Source organism: Pantherophis guttatus, chromosome 2 (genome assembly GCF_059756535.1).
Source record: "Pantherophis guttatus breed Tessera chromosome 2, ASM5975653v1, whole genome shotgun sequence".
NCBI lineage: Eukaryota > Metazoa > Chordata > Lepidosauria > Squamata > Colubridae > Pantherophis > Pantherophis guttatus.
Window position 1 is genome coordinate 103,395,726 of NC_142064.1, and position 23,062 is coordinate 103,418,787.

Genomic DNA, 23,062 nt, shown 5'->3' on the forward strand with positions numbered 1-23,062 from the left:
AACTTCTGGATGTCAATTAAATATCTTTTGCTCCACTGTGGAAAGCCTGAGGAAAAGAAGAAATTGAATTTTATCCTTATCTTTTGAGAAAAATCTAAGTTCTCCAGCTAGTTTCTCTCTCTTTCTCTCTTGCAACGTACAGGTTATTGCTGGGTTGTGACCATTTTTCTGTCTGTCAGGCCTAAAAATGCTTTTCCTTGCTTTCTGTAGTTTTGCGATTAGATTAGTTCAATTCCCTTGGCTGCCTGCCTGATAAGGTATTGTGCAAGCAGCAGAGAGAGCAGGTGTCAAGCTTTTTGCTAGATCAGAGGTGTTTTTAACACATTCTCCCCTGCTCTGAAACTCTTGCATTGACTGTCCATTAGAAAAGTGTCTGAGTGTGTGTGTGATAGCTTTCTTAATTGTATATGTCCTTCTAAGGGTGTTTGTCTTTTTTTCTTTAAAAGGTGATCTTTTATTTGCTTATGCTTCTGCCTAAATTTGAACCACTATAGCAAATCAGTCAATTACTCTGAATGTAAGATACAGATGGTGCTATATCTCAGCAAAGGAAGGAGATTTTAGAATACAAGTGTTGGTATTTCCTTTTTAGCCAATTCTAAATCCAGCTCACATCCCTCCAAGATCTCGGTCAGTTCATAATAGGCTATATATCAGTGATGGCTAACCTTTTCCGGACTGAGTGCCCAAAGTCCGTGCATGTGTGCGCGATTGCGTGTGCGCCCCCCAAACCCATAAAATGCAATGCGTGCGTGGCCCCTGCACATGCCCCCCACCCACACGCATGTGTGCGTGGCCTCACCACATGTGCCCCACGCTTTGCGCATGCACAGCAGAGACCCGACGACCAGCTGGGTGGCAGGAGCCACCCAGTGCATGCGTGGTGGAGCTTAACTGGGGTGACGGCTTGCTTGCCTACAGAGAGGGTGCTGCGTGCCATCTGTGGCACATGTGCCATAGGTTCACCATCACAGCTATATATTGTGACAGCTGTGACTGCTTACTCTTTCTGTCTTTTGAGGCAGGGAAAAGAAGCCACTGAATGCTTCAGGTATGGGCATGTGTAAAACTGGACTTATAGATAACATTCAGACCAGGTTTGTCCTCCATATAAAATTCACAGTATAGGATGACAATTAAAAATTTAAGAAAACGAACACAGACTGTTCAGGTCTTTGTTTAAATATCCCAAGTAAATTAAGCTAATTGACTTCTGAACTCTGCAGCTCACTGATCAACAATGATTTATATACAGCTAGTCCTTGATTTACAACCATTAGTTTAGCTATAATTCAAAATTACAGCATCACTGAACAAAGTTATTCACAACTGGTCCTCGCACTTACGACTGATGCAACGATCCATTGGGTCTCATGACCAGAATTAGAGTGCTTGGCAACTAGTCATATGATCACATCTGTGATGTCCCCAGCTGCCTTTTGAAAAGCAAAGTCAATGGAGGAAGCCAGAATTGCTTAATGATTGTGTGATTCACTTAACTGCAGCAATTCTCTTAACTGCAGTGAAAAATATCATGAAATCAGGCATGACCACCAGCCGAAATTCTGGTCCCAGTTATGGTCGTAGGATGAGGACTATCTGTATGACATTCTTTCTCTGCATACATATGCATATGGCAATTTGATGCAGGGATTAATAGCTGATTTTTAAAAGTCAGGAGTTGGAAAAATGAATTAATAATGTGATAGAGAACAGCACAAAGGACATGAGAAGAATGGGAGACAGCAGCCAAGAAAATTAAAGCTTTAGAACAAAGGGGACGAGTGTTTTCTGCCTGGGGGCTGCACTGTAATTTCCCTCCTTGCTTGAGGGCTACAAGAGGGATGGAGAGGCTGGGCATTGTGACATCATCAGAGTGACAGGGCTGACATTGCTGGATGCTTCTCTGTGATTTGAGGTTTTATGGAATGAAATTGGTGCCTTGCTTCTTGCAGAGGAGTTTTCTTTCCTTACCATCCTTCACTGCGGCTCTCTCTTATTTGTTTTGCTTGTCACGGCTTGAATACTGAAAGAAGACAAAGAGATTTCATTAATTTTTCTAAACACTGGGCAGTTCTATCTTTGTTTTACTGTGTAGGTAAAAACATCTTCCCTCCCTCCCTTATACGCTTTCATAAGCCTCAGTTTTTGCCTTTAGTCTTTGATAGCATCTCTCCATGATTGGTTTCCTTTGCTATGGTCTTCATTGAATATATATCCCTTGTTCCATCTATTATAGAGCTCCCTTTAAAGTGTCAGCTCATTAAAGATCTACTTTAGGTCTACTTTTCCAGTCTTCGGTGGATGTTTTTATAGTTCTTGTTATAATGTATTCTAAAATCACTTGGGAATTTCCTCTTTGTGTTTCTGCCTTTTAATTTCATAAAACAGTTCCTTTCTCTTGGACAGAATTAAGACCAAGGCAGAAGATCCACTTGGTTTTTTTCTTCTTCTTCTCTCTTCTGAGAAACGAACTTGGTAGAGTAAGTTAAAACAGTGGAACATTTCGTCTTAAGCCAGGGTTGCCTGCGGGGTATTCTTCAAAAAGTCAAAATGGCAAATTAAAGCTCCTCCCATTTTTACAGGCAATACACATAAAAACTGAGTGTGGAGCTTTGGACACAGTCATGGCCGCCATCTTGGGGTTTTTTTGCACCATATCCTGCACACACTCATATTTTATCCTGAGTTGCTTATAACTGTATTATTTCTGGAAATATTGAAGATACTGCATTGGCAATAGGGAGAAGCTTTTCTCAGAGAAATACTTTATTTGACTTATCAAAGCGTATTTATCAAAATGTGTATCTACTTTCAGAACTCTTAACAGACAGCATAACATTACGTTGTTAGATTTTAAAATACATGATGTCTGGGAAATTCATTTGTCTACAGAAAGCAAAAACAGGAGAAGGAGGATGGGAAATGCTGAAGAACCTTAAGCTGGGTCACAGGGTCCTCTTTCAGTCAAAGGATAGCATAGGTACCAAATGCAGGATGTGAAAACTAGTCCTCTGTTGAAACAGAACATGAATGGTGTTGATGCAAAACTATGCATATTTCAATTGGCTTGGAGAGAATGGATTGTATCTTTGTATGCATTTCCTTATGGATAATTGTGATTGTGTGTATTGTCACTTCTGTCTTGTAAGTGGTTGCCTAAGAAAATGTACCTAAGCTCAGCCTTCACATTATGGAAAAAGGAGATAGAAAATGTGACTGTGATAGTGATTGTGGTAATGTTCAATTAGGAGATTTTTTCCCCTCTTACTGTTTCTCAACTGAGCTTGATGAACTCTTATTACTTTAAATGCCCTTATCCTGCAGATCTTGGGCAGTTTTCCTTCCAGACTATCTGAGGACTGTGCTACAAGCTTCCTTTTCAATATGAGAGATTTGGACTTTGTGGGTTCTAGAACATTGCAAAGTTTTGGGATATGGGCCATGGGGAGTTATAGGATCCTAAAAAAGGAATTGTGCTCCCAAACAGTGGCCAAATTATCCCTGGGTATTGTTTAATCCCAAACAAACAAAAATAGACGTCTACTGCTACTAAAGTGGGTAATTGTCAATGTGAAGAGTAAAACTGGAAATGCATTACTTCAGACTTTGGGACCTCCCTTGGATCCACCTGTTAACTGGGAAGTTCCCCTCAGTCAGACTGAGAATATGGCATCCGGTTTTGGTCACCCCAATACAAAAAAGATGTTGAGACTTTGGAAAGAGTTCAGAGAAGAGCAACAAAAATGATTAGGGGCTTAGAAGCTAAAATATATGAAGAACAACTGCAGGAAGTGCATATGTCTAGTCTAGTGAAGAGAAGGACCAGAGTGACATGGTAGCTTGAAGGACTGCCACAAAGATGAGAGGGCCAACTTATTTACCAAAGCACCAGAAGGCAAGGTAAGAAACAATGGATGTAAACTAACCAAGGAGAGAAGCAATCTAGAATTAAGGAGAAAATGCCTAACAGTGAGAACAATTAACCAGTGGAACAAATTGCTTTTGGAAGTTGTGGATGTCCTATCCCTGGAGGCTTTTAAGAAGAGACTGGACAGTCATTTATTAGAAATAGTATAGGTCTCCTGTGAGAGCAGGGGGCTGGAGTAGATGACCTCCAAGATCCCCTCCAACTCTGTTACTGTGTTATTGGATTAGTACTTGCCTGGGGATAAGATGTTCCAGGCACTTTTGATTTGCTTGGGAGCACCCCAGTGCGTAACAAACACATTAATAAAGATTTTCTCCTTTGTCTACAGGAATACTTTAATACTGAGCAGAAAAAGGCAAGCTCAACAACTAAATGGAAAAAATAGGAAATTTTGATAGAAATAGAAGAAAAATATGTTGTTAAGATAGTGGTTTATTATCCTCAAAATATATGTCAATTCCTATGCATACACATCCATAGGTATATGCGTATATAATCACACAAGGGAAGCAATGCAGCTTTTTCTCTTGCAATCATACTGATTAATGTGAGCATCCTCAACAGCCACCCTGTTCAGAAACAGATAGAGTAAGTCCTCGACTTACAACAGTTCATTTAGTGACCAATTGAAGTTACAATGGCACTGAAAAAGTGACTTATGACCGTTTTTCAGCATTGCAGCATCACTATGGTTACATGATCAAAATTCAGATGCTTGGCAACTGACTCATATTTATGATGGTTGCAGTGTGTCTTGAGGGTCATGTGATCTCCTTTTTGAGCTTCTAACAAGCAAAGTCAATGGGGAAGCCAAATTCACTTAAGAACCATATTACTAACTTAACAATTGCAGTGATTCCCTTAACAGCTGGGGCAAGAAAGGTTGCAAAATGGAGCAAAACTCACTTAACAACTGTCTAATGTAGCAACATAAATTTTGGACTCAATTATGGTCATAAGTCAAGGACTACCTGTACTAACCATATTTGCAAATCTGGAAGGGTGGCCCTGGTAGCAACAAAAACTAAAGGATCTTGGACATTTTCAGCAGGTTTATGCTGCAAGTTTTGCCCCCGTTTTCCGGGGTGGGGGTGGGTGGGAAGCAGGAGTTAAGATAATGACCATAAAAAGGGGGCAAATTTGCATTGTGATATATTAGTCTGATCTACCTTGATCCCTCCCCTGGTGCTGCCACCTCCTGCAATTTTTTTTGAACTTTATAATAAAGTTGCCTTCAAGTTGAGCTTGATACCTGCTTTCTGCACAGATATATCCATGTAGTTTCCTTGGCAACAATTCAGAAATAGTTCCTTCTTCCAGGAAATTTTACTGACTTCCTAATTGAACTACAATTCTGATATTCCTGATTAACCCTTCTCGAAATAGTGGAGTGACCCCTCTCCTGGTGAGTTTGTAAGACATAAGAAAATAAAGAGAATAAAGAAAATTAGTGAATAGTGAGGAAAGAATATAGAAATATAAATAAAAAAGGAAAGGAAAGAAGCAGCTACTGGTCTTGATTGCGATTATAGATATATTTATATTTTACCCTCTTTCTCTAAAGTTACATTACAATTTTCTTCTTTTCTTAAGTTATCCTTTCTAATCTTCAAAACTTCATCTCTCTCTCTCTCTCTCTCTCTCTCTCCCTCCCTCCCTCTCTCTCTTTAGCAAAAAGTCTATAAAGGGTTTCCAGCCACTAATAAAAGTAGATGTTGATCTTTTTCTAGTCAAACGAATTAATTTTGCCATCTCTGCTAGTTCAGGCAAATATTCCTCTGTGGTACATATTTCAGATTTTCCCCATTTTTGCTCATATAATAGTCTTGCAACAGTAATCATATTTAAAAATAATCTTCCATGGCTCTTTTCTAGTTGACTGTCCATTAATGCCAGCAAGAAAATGTCTGGTTTCAGCTGAATGTTGATCTTCAAAATTCTTTGTATCATCATATGTATTTGAACTCAGAAATTTCTGTATTGTTGTACAAGTTTATCAGGCATAATGGGAATTCTCTTAAATGCCCGATGAAAGCCTTCTTTTTTCCCCAAACCTATTTTCAAGGATTTCATCTTGATCACATGTTTTTAATGTTGCTTTTATATGTGTTCTAATTTTTTGTATGTATTTTAAAAAGGCGATTCCTGGTATAAGTTGCCCTGGGGGTTTGGTCCCAGAAAAGTGCATAAAATAATAATAAGAACATATCAGAGTGTATTTAGCCCATTAAATCCATCTGCCTGCTAAGTGCAAGAATCCAGATTGAATCATCCAGACAGATGACTGCCTACCCTCTGAAGGCATCCTATGACGGGAACTGCCTCCCTTTCCCGATTAGTTCTATTGTCTCAGATTCCTTAGAAAAAATCCAGAGGATTTTGTCTTCTTCCACTTTTGGTCTCTTAACTGCAGTTTCTGTGTAGTCTTTTCCTGACAAGTAGTCTATAATGTCATAATACTGCTTTTTTTATAGCTGAAAACATTTTTCTGGCAACTCCTTGATATACTTTTGCTGCTACATTTTTTTTTAATAGTTGCTGTGCTATACAAGATAAATAATGGAAGCGTATCTAATAAAAGTTACATGTAAAGCTATTGCTGTTAAATTGGCTTGATATGCATTTTAAATTATTCAACATGCTTACAAATGTACACTTCATTTTAAGTATTAATGTGGTCATGTATTTTGGAAAGAAGGATATTTGCTCTCAACGTATAGCCCATTTACAAGGCAAATATAGGTACTAAGGCAAAACATTTGCATAAGGGACAGTATAATAAGCAATTATGCATTTTAATAGACTTTCCTTCTTAGGATGTAATTGGCTTTAATTATTGCCATATACAATATTTTTTGGAACATCATATTTGCCTGTGCTGTAGAAATGGAGATGGGATGGAGTGGGAGAATAAAAAAGCAGGAGCCAAATGACTGTGATGTTAGCTGAGCAATCTGACTATAATGGTTTGGTGTTTCTCCTTTTACATTCAGGAATATCTGATAGGGACTGTTGAAAGACACTCCTGCAGTTGTTTGATTGTTTACAGGGGTGGGATCCTACTGGTTAAACAACTGGTTCGCTGAGCGTGTGCATGCAGTTTCCATAAAATTGAATTTCTGCATTGCAAACAAGGAAAGGAGCAAGGAAAACAGCTGAGGAGGGCCAATTCAATCTGCTGCCCCTGATCAGCTGGGCTTCAGAAGCAGAAATAAAGGTCAGTATAACCCGGGGCAGGCAGGCAGGCCCACTTTCACAGCAACAGAGAACCAGTTTGTTCATGGCAGGAAGTGGGAACTACCGGTTCGGCTAAACCGGTCCGAACTGGTAGAATCCCACCACTGATTGTTTTCTGTGCTTCTAATTGTAGAAACAAACATGAACAACATGTTAAAAACCAATGGTAGAGCTATGTATGAAGCTGAACTTGACTATGCCTTAATTCAAGACCTAACATTTCCTGGGAACTATATTTTTTATTTTTTCTCCTGAAATTGAATATTTGCTAATTGTCTATGGAGATTCTCAGTCATCCAGGTCATGGTTGTCCCAAAGATGCTTTTTAAAGAGACAACTGGACTTTCTGGTTTTTCTTTGAAGACACAGATAAACCTCCAAGTGACCTCAACGACTCACTAAAAGAATGCAAATGACCAGCTGTCAGAAAGGAGTATGAACCTTCCATTCCCCACTATCCAGTCAGAGTTGGAAAAGCGAAACGTCTTCAAAGAAAAACCAGAAAGTCCAGTTGCCCCTTAAAAAAGCACCTTTAGGATATCTTTGCTAAATAAAAATTATATAAAAACTAATTGTAATTAGCAACTAGTTGTAATTTGCAAAGTAATACACTTTGGGCCAGTCCCTTTCTCTTGGCTCAACTCAGAAGGAGGAAGGAGTATTAGGTATGTTTACCATACTGAGTTATCTATAAAAATATAGATGGAATAGATGGAATTCAAAAAAATCTAAAAAAGAAGAAGCTGGGGATAAGTGGGAGGAATGAGGCAGATTTCAGCTGGACAAAAGCATCATAGCTAGGAAATAGAGAAAAAAAGAAGAAAAATAGCATAAAAGAAATAAAAAAACATACTGGGAAGTTTTTTTCTTGGTCTGAAACAGGAGCAAAGAAAGCAATTTGAACATAAGGGGAGGGGAACAAAAATAACAGTTCCTCCCTGCTGAGCAGAGACCCCCTCTCTGCAGCACAACAGGGAGGAGGAAGTTGCCTGGCAGACTCACCAGGAAGAAAAATGCCCAGCACATTAGCTGAGAAAGGAGAGAGGCTTTTTAGAATAAAAGAAGAAACTATCTTGATTATATGGGCCAGGCTGGAGGAGATCCAATCCAGAAGAAGAGCTCAATGATGGACAGAGAATTGGAGGAGAAATGCTGCTGCAGTCTTTTACAGACCCAGGTGCTACTTTTGGGGCATTCTGCAAAGGGAAGGGAGAAAGTGCAGTTGTTTACTAATTACTGCTATTTTAAAATGTACTGAACCTTTATGACTGTTCCCTTTACAATGAAGAGTTCTCAGTAAGTTCTGGAAAGGGAGGAGCTCCAGACAGATCCACGTGTGAATGAAGAAGAGGGACAGAACCTCTGCAGGATGAAAGTCCTATTTGAAGTTGTTCTCATAACTGTGATACGGTATAATACCATCTGTACAGTACCTCACTATAATTGTTGCTTCTAGCTGAAAGTAGTAAAGCTATTATTCACAAGAGAGAGATTTATCTTTTGTTAAATTTCCTAGAAGAAGGGACAATGACCTATTAGTCTCACTTACTGGGTGGAGACACTTTCTTTACTGCAAGAAAGTTGGAAGGAGGCGATTCAGAGTTCTCAAAGGAATCCTTTGTTGAAGCAAAAGATATCTTCTGCCACCTGAACACAGTAGTTGCACATCCTTTGTTCCTCTACACACTTGAGGTGTGTACTTGTTACTTAAAGGAACAGACAAAGTAAAATAATCAAAAGTCTGGTTTCTAGAATTATGGTTTCAACGTGTTAAAAGTTGTCAAAGCAGCTCAAATTTTGTTCTAATGAATAAAATGGCACTTCCTTTTTAGGTTTTATTGAACATTTCTGGAGGGAATTAGCAAACCATTTTTTGGCAACAGAATGTCGCCAGAATGTGAAAATTGTCACATTGCCCACCAGTCACATCTCCACAGTAACTATGCATGGAAAGGACTAATTAGCAATAATGACTGTAGGGATGTACTTAACCTGTCCTCTCTCTTGTCCCTCACATATTGGTCTTAGAGGCTTTAATAAAAAAGCATTTCACATTCAGCAAATGTAACTGAATTCAAGGAATGAGTTAAGCTATTTAAATTCTTCAACTTGCCTCCCTTTTCCCAAAGAACAAAAGACCTGCTGCTATATTGTGAAAATGTTTTGGAATGGAACCTTTGACAGTGGGGCATATGGAAAAAGAAAACAAAATCAAAGCAAACAAAGACCTGGAAGAAGAAATGACTGTGCAGTAGGACCAGGTAGTATACTTTCTATGTTCTGCTTTGGGAAGATGCTTGTGCCCCCCCCCCAGGCCTTCCACAATGTAATGTATAGATAGCCCCTCTTGTGAAGAATCTACATATATAAAAGCAAAAACCACTCACGCATTAATCACAAAATCTCCAGAATCGTAAAGCCTACAAACTTGAAATTTGCCACGCATGTTCTTCTTGGCTTCTAGGTGCTCACTAAGAAAGGATTTTTTGAAATGACTGTCAGAGCATTACTATTTCCTATATTATTATTAACGCACTCTGATCAGTGGTGGGTTCCTTCCAGTTCCGCCCAGTTGCACTGAGCCGGTAGCGGTGACAATATAATGTCACCGAACCGGTTCTGTCCTACTGCCCCCGCCCCCCTGCATTATTCTTACCTTTTATTTGGCCCCATCCCCAATCTATTGCTGCCTCCTGAGTTCCAGCTGATCGGCTAGAACAGTGGGTCTCAACCTTCCTAATGCTGCGACCCTTTAATACAGTTCCTCGTGTTGTGGTGACCCCCAACCATAAAATTATTCCTAAAACCATTGAAAATATGTGTTTTCAGATGGTCTTAGGCGACCCCTGTGAAAGGGTCGTTCGACCCCCAAAGGGGTCCCGACCCATAGGTTGAGAACCACTGGGCTAGAAGGAAAAAAACTGTTTAAATTCTTGCCGCGGGGCTTCAAAGGGCCGCCCTATAGCTGATCAGTTTTAAAAGGCAGTGTGGTGGTAGACCAGTGCCTCCAAAAACAAATGAGTAGACTGGTGCCTGCAAAAATAAATGGGTAGACTGGTGCCTGCAAAAATAAATGGGTAGACCAGTGCCTCTAAAAACAAATGAGTAGACTGGTGCCTCCAAAAACAAATGAGTAGACCGATGCCTCCAAAAACAAATGAGTAGACCGGTACAGCTCTGCAAGCAGTTAAAAGCCTGGTAGACCAGTACCTCTGCTAAATTCTAAAGAATTGTTACATGACCATCAAGCCACATCCACAAAATAAGCCACGCCCACAGAACCGGTAGTAAAAAAATTTAGAACCCAACCGACTCTGATGCTAAGGAGTTATACTCCCCCTCTCCACCTGAAAAGAAATCTGTTCCACGCTCTGATGCTAAGAAAGTTCTATTTCCACTCCCCACCTCAAAAGAAATCTGTTCCAAATACAAAACACAAGCAGAGAAGTTTCACTTTCAGTTTTACTTTCACAGCAGCAAGCAGCTTTACTACAGAACAGTTGAGTGAAGCCACGCCCAGCCTCTTTCCTGTCTCCTTCTTGATCACACAGCAAATACTGTTTGAGTTTCCAAACACCCCTCAACTCTCTCACACATTGACAGGATGCTAGACAGTTGAATATTGATGGATGCTGCGGGCTGGGACATTCTACTCCCCCTCCTCCTCTGTTCCAACTGCCAGTTGCATTATATTAACACACTCTGATGCTACGGAGTTACACATTCTACATTAAGTTTCAGGCTGCAAGTGTCAATTTATCAAGCCTGAGCACATAGTTTCATAGCGAAGCACGGGCGTCCAGCTAGTATTTGGAATAAAAAGCACTACACAGACTCAATTAGCAACAGAAGAGGTCATCAGTCTTCCTTCAACCCCATTGTAGCTTGTAGGCTGAGGTCTCATAGCAAGAACCATTCAATTTCTGGACATGCAACTTTTCCTGAAGTTCATTCATTCATTGTCACAATGAATTCATGTGTTCATTGCCACAAGTCTTAGTGCAAAATAATGTTGAAAAAGAATTCTAGATCAGGTATAAAGCATATGGATTAACATTTTTTAATTCGACTGCGGAACTTCTACGATAGAGCCGGGAAAGATCACAGCCAAAACATTACAGAAGTCCAGGTGTCACTTCAGGAAAGGTGATTTACTAAATATTCGAGCCACAAAACGATGGTTTCTAGAGTCTTGTACTATCACCTCCCAAGAGATTTTATCTTGTCCTTTGTCAGTTTCATGAAGTCATCCTGATCTCTGCATAAAAATATTTTTTTGCAACTTTCCAGCTGGTTGCTAAGGAAAAAGCCATTGGTTTAAAAATCATTATCATAAACTTGTAGGAAGTATTTATTAAAGAAAATATTCATGCACTGCAAAGTTTTTAATTAGTTTTTCTTATTTGCTGTGTTTCAGAGATGAGAACCTTTTTTTGACAAGTTGATAATGAAAAACCAGATGGAATTGAAATTTAAAGACCCTGCTACTCCAAAGTTAGGGTGAAGGATAACATCACAATGTAATAAGATAATTAATTCAGCAATATTGTGATAAGTGTAATTGTTATAGGTCTGATTAATTTTCAGTCTAGTTATTTCCATGCCTAGGCATCTTATCTTCAGTTGACATCTTTCATTTATTCATTCTAAAGCATGTTGCTCCTAAAATAATGCATTGCAGAATTTTCTCTTTGATGCATCCCATTTTTAGAGGCTAGGTCTAAAATTATGTTTCTGACTTAAAATATGATTATAGCACAGATTTGTCTATTATAGATGCACTTGATGGGACAAGCTGGTTGTCTGGCTAGCTCAGAAGTTGTGGGATGAAACACATTTTTTGTTATCAGTTTCCTTGCAATGCATAACAACATATATTCTCCTATTCTACAGAGCACTCAGTGAAACTCAACCATGTGCACCGAATATTTTAAACTTTGTCTCTCCACTAAAATATTAAAAACAATAGCAGTCAACTACCTGTACTTCAGCATTTCTATGGGTAAGCCATTTCTCAGCTATTAGGAAAGTAACTCAACTTGGATTGTTCTTTTTCATTTTTTTAAAAAAGATTGTTTATTCCATCTTTATTATTTTTATAAATAACTCAAGGCAGTGAACATATGTAACACTCTTTCTTCCTTCTATTTTCCCCACAATAACAACTCTGTGAAGTGAGTTGGATTGAGACAGACTGGCTGAAAGTCACACAGCTGGCTTTTATGCCGAAAGTGGGATTAGAACTCACCATCTTCTGGATTCTTGCCTGGTGCCTTTGACACTAGATTAAACTGGCTCATCCTTTTGCTCCTCAACCTTTCCTCCATTTTGGATTGCCTTATTAATCTTTTTTTGTAGATATCTGAGCAGCATCTCTGGCTTACCCCCTCCAGGGTCTTATTTCTTTCTATCTCCTCAAACCACAGAGTGTGCTTGGCTAGCTCAGGACCCTGAAAATGTAACAAGAAGAAATATACAGTAAGCCTTTTAACTTGGTGACATAAGAAACAACGTGAAGATGAACCAATGGAATTGAGTGGCAGTATAAAGGTTAAAGGCTGGAAAGGTAGAAACAGTGATTTACAGATTGCAAAAGATTGTTACATTTCAGTTGCCAACAAGCAAATTGCCAAGTAACAGTTAACTTGGACAAGAAGGAGGGAGGAGGCAAACCTGTGCACTGGTCTACACATGGACAACTAAAGGCATGGAATTCCTTGTTCTGCAGTGGGCAATCAACTTTCTGCAATATGGATTCTTTTTGGGTTTTTCCATTTCTTGGTTCTATTCAGTCGTGTCTGAATCTTGGAGACTGCCTAGATAAGTCCCTACAGTTTTCTTGGCAAGGTTTTTCAGAAGTGGTTTGCTATTGCCTTCTTCCTAGGGCTGAGAGAAAGTGACTGGCTCAAGGTTATCCACTTGGCTTTGTATCTAAGGCAGGACTAGAATTCTCAAGTTCTCCTGGTTTCTAGCCGATGCCTTAACCACTACACCAAGCTGGCTCTCCAACGTGGATTCTAATCTAACCTAGTTGTCTCTAAAATTTATCTCCCAATGGAAGAGAATATACTGTATGTAGCTCAGGGTTGAACAGTTTAATCCTTGGTGCTCTCTGACCTTGGTTGTTTGCTTGCAGACATTTCATTACCTAGGTAAGTGACATCATTAGTGCTGGGTATCAGAGGTAATGAAACATCTGCAAAAAAACAACGGAGATCAAAGACACCAAGAATCTAACAGTCCTCTAGGAAGTTAAGCAGAGTTGAAAGGTAACTTGTCTGAGGAAGTTGTGGAAGCTGTCTGTGATTTACTTCCAAGCCCTAGAGTGAAATTTGACAACTATGCTACTTTAGCCTGTTATGCTATTTCACCATTACACTACAGTATTTCATTATGACACCTCTGTTTTTTGATTTCACCATTTTCCTATCATGGTATGGTTAAAGCACTGCTGGCTGAGTAATATCCAGTTCTTTAGAAGGGTTGAGGATGTGGCAGTAGCACAAATGCTGGGGAGAAATTGACAGTGATGATTCTGTACTGTCATTCCTGATTTTAAATCAAAGTGGAGTATAGTTGAACAAATAGTTTGGTCTTCAGTAGAGAAAATTGTAGACTCAGAGCTTGGATTCCATGGCAGGAGAAGCTTCTGGGGAAAAGATCTCAAGCTGGGAAGAAATTCCTAAAGGGGAGATAACCAAAAAGAAGAAAAATAGAGGACAACAACAACAACAACAACAACAACAACAAGAAAGCTCACAAGGCTGCACAAACTACTTGACGAAATCTGAGAGCAAAAACAGATACATCCAGGATCGAAAAGAAGAACAGAACATCAAGAGTGTGAATAATAATATCACACATGATGAAATGGATATAGGGTCTCCTGCTTGGGTATAGGGCAGTTGGACTAGAAGACCTCCAAGGTCTATTCCAATATCCTTTTAGTCTATATATTCCATAGGTTACAACGTATAAGTGCAAGTAAAGCACAGAAATAAAAAGGAGCAGGAAAACAAAAACTGCTTGAAGACCCTGGAGGGATTGAAAAAAGATATGGAAACCAGACTGATATTTGATACGAGGGGAAGCAATATACAGGTACAAATAAATGCCATTGTTTATGGTATTTGGTATTAATATCTGTGATGGGAGCTGGGGGGGGGGAGTTATAGAGTCCTGTTAGTAAAGAGAAATGGAGAGCCAAAATAAGGTCAACCATAGCATTATCAGATGCTACGTTCTGATTGTAAAGGTCACAGTATGATGATCATTATTTTCTTTATATTCCTATGTAACATTTCAAATGGAACATAACCTGTAACATTGTTTAGTTTGGGGATCTTTCTTGCTCATTTGGCTGGGAGCCCAGTGGTTTCTGTAGTTGTGCAGGTCAATAAAACATACTTTGCTACGTCTACCTCTAAAGGCTTTGGTTCTTTATTTAAGTAGTGAATTTAAGTGGGCATCCTTCCCACAACACAGGTTCGGGGAGAGAGAGATTGTCAGGAAAGGTTAAGTTCAAAGTGAGCATATCATCTGTTCAGCAAAGACAATAAGAAAGCAACAAGTAACAACAACAAAATGCATAACTTTTATTTGGACTCTGTTTCCTCCAAACAGAGAGAATATGTTATATCGGGATAATAATGATAGTATCTAAATTAATATTTAAATTAATAAAACTGAACAATAACCATAGAACGAACAGTTAAGGGAACTAGATATGTTTAGCCTAATGAAGAGGGGTGACATGACAGCTGTCTTCCAGTACTTAAGGGGCAGTTACAGAGAAGAAGGGGTTAAACTACTCTGCAAAGCACCTGAGGGCAGGAGAAGAAATAACAGATGGAAGCTTTTCAAAAAGAAATCCAAATTAGAATTAAGAAGAAATTTCTTGAAAGAACAATTAATTAATGGAACAGCTTGCCCTCTGGAGTTGTGGGTGCTCCATCACTGGAGGTCTTGAAAAAGAAAAGGACAACCATTTGTCTGGGATGGTATAATATCTCCTGCCTTGGGCAGGGAGTGGATGAGAAGACTTCCAGAGTCCCTTCCAGGCCTATGAGTCTATGATCTATGCTGCCCAATTCCCAAAGACTATGCAATTTACAAATTGTCAAAAACATTTAAAAACTGGGCGGGGTGGGGTGGGGGAGTTAAAGATGGCAGAAATGCAAAACTAGATGGAAACAAAGGGAAAAAAGGAGCTTCAAACATCCTCATCAAAGGTCTGGGCAAAGAGCCTGGTGTTCAAGGCCTTTTAAAATGCCAAGAGAGCGGGAGCCATTTGAATCTCAAGGGAATCTCTTTCCAAAGGGCAGATCCTGCTACAGAGAAGGTACACTTCCAGGGTCCTGATAGATGTCATTGTTTATTTAAAGGAAAACGGAAAGTGCTACCTCTACAAGATGTAATTCACTGGGCAGATACTATGAGAGATAATACCAAGTAGCCAAACCCTATTCTTCATATAGGGTAATACCTAATATAGGGTAACACTAACACCTTAAGAATGCTGATTATAATAGTAAAGTCTAATAAAAACTAAACTTATAAAAAGGAAAGAGAATGAAGAGGAGTAAAAAGTGCAAGAAAAAAGAACAAGAAAAGAAAAGTAAAAACATAATAAAGAAAAAACAAATATATATTAAAATTAACTTCCAACCTTCATCACAAAGTACAAACAAATTTAATAACTTTTCATCCTTTGCGAAGCTATAAACATTTATCTCTTCATCTCATGGCCCATCTCTTATTTATAAACAGATCCATAAAACATGGTGTCATCAGAAAGTTCATAAAGACTATCCAGAAATAACATCATATTTTAACCTTGATCAAATAAACCACCTTTATACTCCTTCCTTTTACTTCTAATAGTCTTAATCTTAATGAACTAACAGTTCATTTGAATATTGTCATGAGATTAGATTTCTCATCATTTCTTCTTTGTGTTATCACACAGAATTTTTAAAGATTTTAACAAGCCTTTTTTGTAAATCCAGCTAAGAAAAAAAATATCCAGGTCACTCTCCTGGTTAGTCATTTGAATTTCCTTTCCTCAATCAGTTTCTTTTGTAGATGCAGTGAAACATCCTTTTCTAAATCATTCTTTTGGACTGTCAGTTATAAAATCAATTTCAATACTATCGCTATCTTGTCTGATACATTTTTTCCACATTTGACATTTCTTCAATAATATTTTTTGGACATAGTCTATCCATAGAAGTAGACTATTGTGGCTACTGCATTCTGACATATTACTGACATATTGTGGCTACTGCATTCTGATTTCAGTCTTCAAAAAAAAACCTTCAGTACTTTTATCGTCATCATGTTTTGCACCATTTTACAAGCCTATATATCCTTCCTCTACTTAAAACCTTTAGTCCCCTCTACTGTCCATTTTTTGAAATCATGAAATTATTTATCTATGTAACATCTTGTGAAAATGGAAGTAGAATCTATTTCTCACAAAAAGTTGTATTCTTAATTCCAAAAATCTTATTGAAAAAGTTTGATATTCCAATTTTATCTGGATCCTTAGTCCATTTATAATTTATAACTTTCTAAAATCAATTTTTTATTTAGATTTTGCTGTTTATTTCAGGGTCTTTAAAAACCTTCTGATAATTTTTTCCCCATTTAGAATTAAAGGCAGACTCACCTTGCATTTTCAAACTTGTTATTCCAAAGGTCTCTCTTATTTCAGAAGTAGCCAATAAGCAATTTCTAAATGTGATTAGAAAGTGAGATTTGTTAATTTAGTGTCCTTTAAAAGTCTCTGCCATTATACCAAGCAGAATAGGTAATCCCATTGTCTGCTAGTGCTCAAACTTGCATAAAACTGCTATTCTGTGGTTTTGTAGAAAGCAGCAGTCCAGAGCATATGGGTGATCTCCCATCCTCTCTTTATCTGGAATGGTTCAAGGAACTGGTTTGCTCACCATTCCTTGGTCTTTGCTGGTCAACAGCTCTACTTTTGCTGAGTCCATTCCTCCATATCTTCCCCAGAAGTTAGTTTTATGAATGAAAATGGAAAGAATTGGAAATGTTTAGGTTTGACAAACAAAGATGGATGAATCTATTAAAGCACTTCAGATATTTGAAGAGATGTCATACAAAGGGGGAAGACCTATTTTTTTAATATTCTGGAGGGTAGGACATTGAATAGTGGCTTTAAGTTACAAGATGGCAGATACTGACTGTAAATTGGGAACAAATCACTATTAAGATATTAAGAATCTTCTTAATATCACTATTAAGAAGATTGAAAATAGAACCGACTTCTTGAGAGGCTTTGGCCTCCCATTCACTATGTATTTTCAAGTAGAGTTTGGGTAGCTATCAGGCAGGGAAGTTTTAACTGGAACTCAGTACTGATTTCTTCTAGCCCTATTATTTTGAGAAAATATTTTAGTCTTTTTGATGCTTCTGAGGCATACAAAAAAGGTAAACAAGGAACTAGAAGAACGAAGGTAGGGCCGCTGAGCAAATGGTCAACTATTTTGTCCTTCCTGTATGCTCTCAGATAAAAGACTTGAAGCAAAAGGAAAACAAGAAAGATTATGCAAATATCTTCATTATAGTTGTTCCCGATGTAATGGGATTAACTGAAATGGCCTTGTCAGATTCCTTCTTAGGAATTATCTCATTACTATTGATTCAATTTGCAATGAACAATTATTCTCTGATTGTATGATAGGGAAAAAGGTTTGTTTTATTGCACATTTACAGTCCTTAAAACTTGAAGAAAAATCAGGATAAAGAATCAACTGGGAAGTGACTAAGTTCCTTTTTTCTTATATAACAATTCTATTACAGTTCCAATTTACAATGGTGACAGCAACACACAATTTTAATTAAGTAATTAAACTTAAGCTTAGTATAATTATCAGCTTCTAATTATTGGATCTATTTTTTTGGATTCAAACATGTTCTGTTTGATTTTTCCTTTAATGAGTTTTAACAAACAATCCCAGTTGTAATAAAAGTGAGGATTTCATACAGAAATTGCAAAATGATTAATCTAACTTTCTTCTGACAGAATTTAGGAGAAGTAGATTCCATAGGTACTTCTACCTCAGATGTATTATCAATCTGGTCTTTCTATGTACATCACTATAAATATTGTCTCATTTCCTTCACGGCTTTTTATAACGTTATTAATAAGTTATCTAGTTTGGATTTGAGAACAAAACAGAGATTGTGGGTGCATTAATATTTAAATCACATGCAAAAAAAAATCTACACAGTTTTCATTTCTTTTCAGTCTAGGAAAACCATTTCAATTGTTAGATAGTCTCAATAATCTATTGTTCTTTTTAATATTCATTAATATTCATTTTTAATATTCATTTAATATTCATATTCAAAAATGCCACAAACAAAACAGAAGGTCCAAAGATCATTTACCACTAAGAAATCTACCAATCAAAGCACTTTCATTCATTATTCCTCAACAGTTTAGAAAAGAGGAATAGATTTTCTCAGACAGAATCCGCAGTGAAGATACTGACAAATTACACACAGACACAGACACATCAACACACAAAGAAAAAACTCTGTAGCAACATTCTGATCAATGGCAAGCAAATAATGAACAAGAATCTTGTATCTTAAAGTCTAGTAAACGTATTATCACAAAAGCTTTCATGGGCCACATCATACTTTATTTGGTCCATGGAATATTAACTTCAGAGAAACTTTATAATTACACTGCTATCAGTGTGATTGAGGAAGGGGAGAGGGAAATGAAATGAAATAGTATAGAGAAGTAAACATTGATAAGACATTTGGTGTGAATGTGAAGTCCTTGTATCAAGTAAACTAATACAGTGCATGTAATAAAAGCACTGGTTTCTTTTTATATCTTAAGAAGCTTCATAATAAATTTCTGTTTGTGCTGTTTCATGATGAAGTAAGCCTTTGTGGAATTATCAAAATAACATTTAAGATATAATTAAAAAGATATTCTATGGTATAGATGCATGCAATAATGCTTTTTCATTTATTTATTTTTTGTACTCGTGAGTAATGAACATGTGAAAAGAGAAGCTGAAAGGTATGGAATGGATTTATTTCACTTGATAGGTACAACCCATCAGGGCCCTTATCTGTGGGGGAAACTTGTGTAGAGGAAGACTGCTTTCAGATTGAACCTTTCATGGCTTGTCTGGCTTCTGTTGATGTCACAGAGGGAAGCAGAATGTCCTTAAAAAGGACACAATGAGAACTATTGCCCAACCTCACAGAAGGAAGACCCAACTAAATTATGGTTTCAATACTTGAAATGATCAATAATTTCACATAGGGAAGTAAAAATTGATTAATTAAAATATACTTCAAGTGTTTCTGCAGGTTTTTTTTGGCTTCCCACCACATATTCCTGCCCACTGACTCCAGTGGACAATATCAATGGAGAAACAACCATACTGATAAAGGGTCTTTTCCCATCTTGGGGTGGGCCTTGATCTTTGGCATTGTAGTGCCTGATAAATTCAACTCAAATTCAACTGCAGTTGTGAAATAACTTTTCTCTTTCTTTCCTTCCCCATTGGGAAGCTTCCCTCTCCAGTCAGTCAGTCAGTCAGTCAGTCAGTCAGTCAGAATGCCCTTTCCCTCCCTGTCCGCAACAATAAAGGTGACCCCCTAGAATGTTGGATTTTGGGTCCTGTAGCAAATTGCACTCCAGACTCTCAGAAAACATTGTCAGCTGTTCCATAAGCATCTTCCTCTCCATCATAATTCTTCCTACCTTCCTATCGATACATATACAAATGCTGCCAGCACTCTATTTGGGGGTCAAGCAGGAGATGCCAGGTCTAAAATTCTAATTTCTTGCTGCCCTCTAGTAATTGTCTCAGTGCTCACAGCTCAGATGTGGTAGTCCTAGGTTTATCATTAATTCCCCTGCTAAATTGAGAGACAGGTGATTATGAAACAAGGAGGCTGGGAAGTGGTACGGTAAAGTGGAAGAATAATCTCTTGGAAGGTTTCCAGTCTTTGTCTTTATCATGCTGCTCTTGTCAATGTAGCTGTAAACCAGCCTTTGGGGATACTGCAGGGAGCTGCCCAGTAGTGGGTGGGGAGGGGAGTTAGCTCCTGTGCCCTGCTCATTCCTTCCTGAAGAAAAAACAACAACAATGGGCAGAGGAGAGTATCCTGGTGCCAGAGGGAACTATCATAAGGGCCTTTGACTGTGTTGCTTGGAAAATAGATAATGTTAAGCTGTGGAATGCTTAAGGGGGAAAGCTCTCTTTTAAAACTGAAGCAGTTATTTAGGCTAATCTCATTCATGGGCTGCAGATAAACTGTAGGCAGCCTCATAGAATAGAATAGAATAGAATAGAATAGAATAGAATAGAATAGAATAGAATAGAATAGAATAGAATAGAATAGAATAGAATAGAATTCTTTATTGGCCAAGGAATTTGTCTTGGTGCATACGTTCTCAGTGTATATAAAGGAAAAGATACATTCGTCAAGAATCATAAAGTACAACACTTAATGATAGTCATAGGGAACAAATAAGCAATCAAATCATATTAGGAAACAGTCAATATAAATCATAAGGATATCAGCAACAAGGTTACAGTCATTCAGTCATAAGTGGGAGGAGATGGGTGATAGGAACGATGAGAAGATTAATAGTAACGCAGACGTAATAACTAGTTTGGCAATGTTGAGGGGATTATTTGTTTATCAGAGTGATGGAGTTTGGGAAAAAACAGTTCTTGTGTCTAGTTGTTCTGGTGTGCAGTGCTCTATAGTGTCATTTTGTGGGTAGGAGTTGAAACAGTTTATGTCCAGGATACGAGGGGTCTGTAAATATTTTCACAGCCCTCTTTTTGACTCGTGCAGGTCAAATACACCATTGAAGACTATACAGGTCCTCAATGGAAGGCAGGCTGGTAGTAATTGTTTTTTCTGCACTTCTAATTGTCCTCTGAAGTCTATGTTTGTCTTGGGTTGTAGAACCAAACTAGACAGTTATAGAGGTGCAGATGACAGACTCAATAATTCCTCTGTAGAACTGTATCAGCAGCTCCTTGGGCAGTTTGAGCTTTCTGAGTTGGTGCAGAAAGAACATTCTTTGTTGTGCTTTTTTGATGACGTTTTTGATGTTAGGTGTCCATTTTAGATCTTGAGATATGGTAGAACCTAGAAATTTGAAGGTCTCTACTGTTGATACTGTGTTGTCTAGTTTTGTAAGAGGTGGTAGTATGGGAGGGTTTCTCCTAAAGTCCACCACCATTTCTACGGTTTTGAGTGTGTTCAGTTCCAGATTGTTCTGGTCGCACCATGAGGCTAGTTGTTCAACCCTCTGTCTGTATGCGGATTCATCATTGTCTCGAATGAGACCAATCACTGTAGTGTCATCTGTGAATGTCAGTAGTTTAACAGATTGATTGTTTGAGATGTAGTCATTGGTATATAGAGAGAAGAGAAGTGGAGAGAGCACACAGCCTTGTGGGGCCCCTGTGCTAATTGTACAGGTATCTGATGTGATTCTGCTTAGCTTCACCTGCTGCTTCCTGTCTGTTAAGAAGCTTATGATCCACTTACAAGTGTGTTCAGTACCACTAGCTGGTTTAGCCTAGTTAGAATAATGTCTGGAATGATGGTGTTGAATGCTGAACTAAAGTCTACAAAGAGGACCCTTACATAGGTCTTTGGAGATTCAAGATGTTGTAGGATGTAGTGCATGTCTCATGGAAACATGGCAGAATGGAGAGATCATCAAGGCACGCTCCCACTGTGGTTAGGAAGGATATATTATTTATTATATCCTTATTATTGTTTCTCTTCAGCATTGAGCAGAAAAGATGATGTGAGAGGGGATCAGATGGAAATTTTGTCCCTGGTCCTCTCAGACTAAACAGGTGTCTCCAACCTTGGCAATTTTAAGCCTGGTGGACTTCAACTCCCAGAATTCCCCAGCCAGCAAAGCTCCAGGCTTAAAGTTGCCAAGGTTGAAAACCCCTGGAGTAAAGGTTCTGATTCAACCAGCATATTCAAATACTTTGATGGGGCTAACTTAATGCTTAGCAGGAGACCTTGTCTAAGGTCCACTTAGTTTCCTCAAGGCAGACATAAGTTTGTAGCTTCCAGCACAATCCTATATATTATATAGAAGGAATTACTTCTCTCTTCAAAGGTCCTTGCAAGCCTGCATGCATTGCATTTGCAATCTAGTTAGCTCTTCTTACAACAGCAAGTTTTCAAACCATTTTCAGTAGACTAGAAATTCAGTTACAGCAAGATAGAAGGTGTCTATGATAATTGTTTTGTGTAAGGAAGGAGGTGAAAGATATTTAAAGACTTTTTTTCTCACCATCCGTTTGCATCTGCAATTGCAATAGATACTGACTACTTTAATTTCAGTTGCATTGGCTGAGGGCTTGAAGGAAAAAAAAATGACCCATGACCTTATTACAGGGAGATCTGGTGAGAAAGGATATGGTAATTGCACTGCAATAAAGTACATCTAAGTTCTGCTTAAATGGCAGAATTTGCATTTAAATGGAACCTACAAAATGAAAACATGTATACATTTGATGGGTGTAATTTTTGATTTACAAGTTGAGCAGAAAAGGTGAAGCTGCTCCCAGTCTGGAATGACTCATGAAAAATCCATTTTGAACCATAAAACACTCACCCATTACGAAAAAAATAACCTTTTCTAGGGTTCTAAATAAATACAAATTACTTCAGTTGGTTTATATTGTAATGGGGAGGGGGCACTACCATAATTAGATTAGGTTTCCATTTTAAAAACATTGTGCAGTTAAATTTTTAAGTTAAAATCTGTTCTGTACCTACCAGCTTCTGCAAAGAAATCAAATGATGGTAATACAGAAATGGTCTATTAGTAGTTTTAAATCAGGC

General features: G+C 38.1%; 3 long non-coding RNA genes across 6 annotated transcripts in view; 2 read left to right on the plus strand and 1 right to left on the minus strand.

Annotated features, from left to right (window-relative positions):
• Positions 1 to 1,750: 1,750 nt before the first annotated feature.
• On the minus strand, positions 1,751 to 16,905 carry LOC148115232 (uncharacterized). The gene is made up of 3 exons (XR_015732343.1): positions 16,839 to 16,905; positions 12,417 to 12,618; positions 1,751 to 2,026 (listed from the first exon to the last, which is right to left on the minus strand). It is a non-coding gene; the product is annotated as an uncharacterized LOC148115232 (long non-coding RNA).
• LOC117661855 (uncharacterized) lies at positions 2,026 to 12,142 on the plus strand. 3 transcript variants are annotated; one of them, XR_015732344.1, is made up of 3 exons: positions 2,026 to 2,094; positions 9,298 to 9,429; positions 11,586 to 12,142. It is a non-coding gene; the product is annotated as an uncharacterized LOC117661855 (long non-coding RNA). The 3 variants fall into 3 exon arrangements; XR_004590146.2 differs by lacking the exon at positions 2,026 to 2,094 and adding an exon at positions 6,931 to 7,148; XR_015732345.1 differs by lacking the exon at positions 2,026 to 2,094 and adding an exon at positions 8,113 to 8,345.
• Positions 12,736 to 23,062, plus strand: part of LOC117661853 (uncharacterized) — a 29,154-nt gene continuing 18,827 nt past the window's right edge. For both annotated transcript variants that reach the window (XR_004590143.3, XR_004590144.3), the window contains exon 1: positions 12,736 to 14,269. This is a non-coding gene — a long non-coding RNA (uncharacterized LOC117661853). The remainder of the gene's footprint in view (positions 14,270 to 23,062) is intronic.